Source organism: Brassica oleracea, chromosome C7 (assembly GCF_000695525.1).
Source record: "Brassica oleracea var. oleracea cultivar TO1000 chromosome C7, BOL, whole genome shotgun sequence".
Taxonomy (NCBI): domain Eukaryota; kingdom Viridiplantae; phylum Streptophyta; class Magnoliopsida; order Brassicales; family Brassicaceae; genus Brassica; species Brassica oleracea.
This window is the reverse complement of record NC_027754.1, coordinates 24,019,852-24,025,789: the sequence shown is the minus strand read 5'-3', so window position 1 is coordinate 24,025,789 and position 5,938 is coordinate 24,019,852. Positions and strand designations below refer to the sequence as shown.

Sequence of the window (5,938 nt, the reverse complement as noted above, 5' to 3'; positions counted from 1 at the left end):
GGACCGCTTGTTGAAACTACAAGAAGCGCAAGAGACTGATAATACATCAACACAAGAAGCTGATGAGCTCATGATGCATGAAGTGGTGTTCTTAAACGAGAAGAACATAATGCCAGAGAAGTATGAGACAAACACATGCGAAGAAGACTTATGGTATCTCGATAATGGTGCTAGTAATCATATGACGGGAGATAAGAGGTATTTCTCTAAGTTAGACGATACAGTTACGGGAAAAGTACGTTTTGGTGATGATTCTCGGATAGATATCAGAGGCAAAGGAACGATCTCATTCGTTGATTTGAACGGTGAATCAAGAATAATGACAGATGTGTATTTCATTCCCGAATTGAGAAGCAACATCATTAGCCCGGGGCAAGCTACAGAAGCTGGATGTGACATAAGGTTGAGAGGAAAGTTATTGACTATGCATGATCAGAACAAGAAGCTACTTGTTACTGCTAAACGATCGAAAAATCGATTATACAAAGTACGTATGGGAGTTAAAACCACGACGTGCCTTCATATATCCACGGAAAGGAAGTCAAGTAGATGGCATGCACGTCTAGGCCATGTAAACTTGGAGACCATACGCAATATGATGCAAAGAGAGCTGGTTCTAGGAATACCAAGTGTTAAACTCGAGAAAGAAGTGTGTGGTTCCTGGTTGCTTGGGAAACAAGCAAGACAAACTTTTCCCAAAGCGACTTCCTACAGAGCTTCAACGGTGCTGGAACTCCTACATGGAGATCTTTGTGGACCCATAACACCAGGAACACCTGCGGGAAAGAGATATATCTTCGTAGTCATCGACGATCACACGAGATACATGTGGTCTATGCTTCTAAGAGAGAAAAGTGAAGCTTTTGAGAGCTTCAAGAGGTTGAGGAGTGCAATAGAACAAGAAACAGGGGGGAAAATACAAGTCTTCCAGTCAGACAGGGGAGGAGAATTCGTGTCTCAAGAATTCAATATGTTTTGTGATGGCGCAGGCATACGACGTCACCTCATGGCACCGTACACGCCTCAACAAAACGGTGTCGTTGAGCGGAGAAACCGCACGATGATGGAGATGGCAAGGAGTATGTTGAAGCATATGCACATGCCTAACTACCTTTGGGGGGAAGCTATACGTCATGCTACATATCTCCTTAATAGAGTAGCCACGAGGGCTTTAAAAGAGTATACGCCATATGAAGTGTTCCGAAAGAAAAGGCCTAACGTCAGCCATCTTCGAGTATTTGGGTGTATTGGATATGCAAAAATCGATGGTGCAAAGCTGAAGAAGCTTGATGATAGGTCTCGTATGTTGGTGCATCTAGGGACAGAGCCTGGATCAAAAGCTTATCGCTTGTACGATCCAAACTCTCGAAGAATTGTTGTAAGCAGAGATGTCGTTTTCGATGAAGAAAAGGGATGGAACTGGAGTAGAGAGAGCTCAGAAGCACAAGGCAATGAGAGCTTTGACGTGGTAATTGATGATCATGGGAAGATGGAAAATAAAACCTTAGAGGATACGGTCAAGCAAGAGCCCATCGAAGAAGAAGTTGTCGAAGCCGAGGAAGAAGAGAATGAGATGGAGCACCATCCTTAAGGAGATCCGAGAGACAAACGACACAGCCTAAGTATCTTGATGATTACGTTCTGTTGGCAGAAGAGCTAGGGGAAGAAGTACTAATGTATATAAATAACGAACCGAGGAACTTTGAAGAAGCTAAAGGTTCGAGAGAATGGACTAAGGCGTGTGAAGAAGAGATTGACTCGATCATCAAGAATAAAACGTGGATAATGGTCGATCTTCCTATAGGAGCAAAAGCAATTGGGCTAAAGTGGGTGTTCAAACTCAAACGCAACTCCGATGGAAGCATCAACAAATACAAAGCTCGACTTGTCGCAAAAGGATATGTACAACAATACGGAGTTGACTTTGAAGAGGTATTTGCACCTGTGGCACGAATTGAAACAATAAGATTGTTGATCAGTCTCGCGGCAACTAACGGATGGGAAGTGCATCACCTCGACGTAAAGACCGCCTTCTTGCACGGAGAACTCAAAGAGATCGTGTACGTATCCCAACCGGAAGGGTACGAGAAGAAGGGACAAGAGAATAAGGTTTACAGGCTCAATAAAGCTTTATAAGGCTTGAGACAGGCGCCAAGGGCCTGGAACCATAAACTCAACACGATTCTTATGGAGCTCGGGTTCCATAAGTGCTCGAAAGAGCCGTCAGTATACAGAAAGATGGTGAAAGGAGAGCTTCTTGTGGTGGCAGTGTATGTTGACGATTTGTTCGTAACGGGAACATGCAAGAAGCTTATATATGAGTTTAAAGATGGGATGTCAAAGAAGTTCGACATGAGTGACTTAGGGAGATTAACATATTACCTCGGGATGGAGGTGTGTCAAAGCGATTGGGGAATCACTTTAAATCAGAGTCGTTATGCGTTGAGGATACTCGAAGAAGCCGGTATGTCTAAGTGTAATCCAACACAATCACCTATGGAGATCGGGCTTAATTTATCTAAGGCAGAGGAAGAGAAGGAGATCGATGCAACAAGGTTTCGGAAACAGATTGGTTGCTTGAGATACTTACTTCACACTAGGCCTGATCTATCGTTTGTTGTGGGTGTGTTAAGCCGGTATATGCACAGCCCTCGGGAGTCTCATGGTGTCGCGTTAAAACAATGTTTGAGGTATCTACAAGGCAGCACTGGATATGGTTTACGGTTTGAGAGATCATTGAACAGAGTACCTCGACTGATCGGGTATAGTGATTCAAGTTACAACGTTGATCCTGACGACGGACGAAGCACAACGGGTCACATCTTCTACTTTGGCAGGAGCCCAATCACATGGTGTTCGACCGAACAAGAAACTGTTGCATTGTCAAGCTGCGAGGCCGAGTTCATGGCTGGTACGGAGGCAGCTAGACAAGCTATATGGCTTCGAGATTTGCTAAGCGAAATCACTGGTCAAGTGGAGCAGAAGGTTATAATTCGGATCGATAATCAATCTGTGATTGCCCTAACCAAAAATCTGGTATTTCATGGGAGAAGCAAACACATACTAACGAGATATCACTTTATTAGAGAATGTGTAGAGAACGGGCAAGTTGAGGTAGAACACGTTCCGGGAAGTGAACAAAAGGCAGATATCTTGACAAAGGCTTTAGGGAAAGTCAAGTTCCGAGAAATGAGAGAGTTCATAGGAGTACAAGAGTTGGAGTATAAGAACTTCAAGCTTAGGAGGGAGAATGTTGGATAAGCTTGAAAGATACTTGAGATACAAATTTCCTATTCTCTAATGAGTTGTGTTTATCTAAAGAGAATAGGAAATATATAGTTGAGTTAATCCTAATGAGTTTAGGATAAATTAAGTGTTATATAAGGAGATGCAAGAGTGTTGCATAACTTGTGAGTTTTAGAGTTTGTGATTGAGAGCTTAAGGTTTTGTGGTAGTTTCCTTAAGAGATTAATAAGAGAGAATACTTATTAAGAGTTTGTGTTTGTGTGTTCTTGAGACCTGATTTCAATATGCATTTGATCAACAACTTCTTTTTTCTTTATGTACATTCGATCCTTTAGTTATCTCCACCACTCGTTGCTTGCTATTTACGTTTGATTTCTCAAGCTCTGCTAAACGCCAGAGAGTATCAATCAATGGTCAATCAGCAATCGATTTAGTAAGAGCTGGAAATGATCAAAGTGATGTGAAGGTTTTTTAAAAAAGTGTTGTGTTATTTACAAAATAAAAAGAGTATGTTTACACAAACTAGGAAGGGAAAACGACTGCATGGGTCTAATGTAAATCCAAATCATGGCGGGATACCACACGTGTATACCTTTTTCTCCAACAAAACTTGGGTTCACCCCTAAGGTGAATCCTCTAAATTCACCTCAGTATTGATTACCAATCAAATTGTCATATAGGATTAGTCAAAAAAAAGCTATTAAAACTAATTAAAAAAAGAGGAAAATAGCTTTAAAAGAAAAAAAGGAAGACGTCGAACTTAACGACGTTCATCAAAACATCTCGTGTCTTGCTGCTTCTTCAAACTCAGAGGCTTCTTGACAATCCCTAATAAAACACAGATTGTAGTTTTCAAACAATTTCAAGTATAATCTGTGTTTTGCGTCGGTATGTCGCTTTACTCTCTTTTATCCTTTTTCAAATTTTAGAATCATGTTTTTACATCAGGTCAATTCGCTAAAACAACATAAGTAACCTCAAGTATAATTATTGTTTGTTATCAACAAGGAAGAAGAAGATGGAGAAGAAGAGCATCTAGTTAAAAGATATGTTTTTTATTGGAATTGAACTTTTGATTAAATCTACAGACCAAGCGGATGTAAGAGAAGTTCCCAAGAAGAAGAACAAAGAAGAGTAGCAGAGAACAAGCTACAAAGAAGGAAGAAGAAGAAGAAAAGACTTGAGGCGCAAGAAACCTAAGAGTGAAGAAGAAGATTACTCTCTTCTCTCTCTACAAGAACAAGAAAAGAAACAAGGGAGTAAAGAGACTGTGTGTGCTTGTGTAATGGGTCTGGTTTGTTCTTCGTTGGTCACTAAAGAGACTGTGTGTGCTTGTGGGATTAGTATTCTCTGTTGTTTAGTAGAAGATTCAAGAGAACTTAATATCTTGTTATTGTGCAGCGGCTATACAATGTTTGAAAAGGAAGAGATTATATGAGCAACAAGTTGAACAGCTTGGCAACTTCCAGCTCCGTATCCATGATCAAGTAACCTTTTTCTCTTTTTAACTTTTGATGAAAGTTTGCTTACTACTTTAAGCGATGACTTTATATCTCTTCTTGTAAACTACAGATGATTATGTTGGAAGGTGCCAAAGCAACAACAGAGACTGTAGATGCTTTGAGGACTGGTGCTGCTACTATGAAAGCTATGCAGAGAGCTGCGTACGTGTTTTATATATATACCTAACCTCTTTTTTATTTATTTAAGCAGCAGACTAAGTGTGCGATGTGTGTTTTGGCAGAAACATTGACGATGTTGACAAGACGATGGATGAGATCAATGAGCAAACCGATAACATGAAACAGATCCAGGACGCATTGTCTTCTCCCTTTGGCTCTGCTGCTGATTTCGGTGAGGTAAAATTTCCCCTTTATTCCCACGATCATCATACTCTTTAGAAACAAACAATCTCCCCTTCTCTTACATCCGCTTGGTCCGTAGATTTAATCAAAAGTTCAATTCCAATAAAAAACATATCTTTTAACTAGATGCTCTTCTTCTCCATCTTCTTATTCCTTGTTGATAACAAACAATAACTATACTTGAGGTTAATTATGTTGTTTTGGGGAATTGACCTAATCTAAAAACATCGATTCTTAAATTTGAATAAGGATAAAAGAGAGTAACGCGACATACCGATCAAAACACAGATCTCGAACCTTTGTTTGAAAACTACAATCTGTGTTTTATTAGGGATTGTCAAGAAACCTCTGAGTTTGAAGAAGCAGCAAGACACGAGATGTTTTGATGAACGTCGTTAAGTTCGACGTCTTCCTTTTTCTTTTCTTTTAAAGCTATTTTCCTCTTTTTTTAATTAGTTTTAATAGCTTTTTTTTGACTAATCCTATATGGCAATTTGATTGGTAATCAATAGTGAGGTGAATTAGAGGATTCACCATAGGGGTGAACCCAAGTATTGTTCAATCAGAACAGAACTTGGGTTCACCCCTAAGGTGAATCCTCTAAATTCACCTCACTATTGATTACCAATCAAATTGCCATATAGGATTAGTCAAAAAAAAGCTATTAAAACTAATTAAAAAAAGAGGAAAATAGCTTTAAAAGAAAAGAAAAAGGAAGACGTCGAACTTAACGACGTTCATCAAAACATCTCGTGTCTTGCTGCTTCTTCAAACTCAGAGGTTTCTTGACAATCCCTAATAAAACACAGATTGTAGTTTTCAAACAA

The 5,938-nt window shown here is 39.7% G+C and overlaps 1 long non-coding RNA gene across 2 annotated transcripts; it reads left to right on the top strand.

Moving 5' to 3' along the window:
- Positions 1 to 4,227: 4,227 nt before the first annotated feature.
- On the top strand, positions 4,228 to 5,112 carry LOC106305251. Of its 2 annotated transcripts, none has more exons than XR_001262945.1 (3): positions 4,228 to 4,535; positions 4,648 to 4,733; positions 4,819 to 5,112. It is a non-coding gene; the product is annotated as an uncharacterized LOC106305251 (long non-coding RNA). The 2 variants fall into 2 exon arrangements; XR_001262944.1 differs by having other exon boundaries at positions 4,228 to 4,570.
- The last annotated feature ends 826 nt before the right edge of the window (positions 5,113 to 5,938 follow it).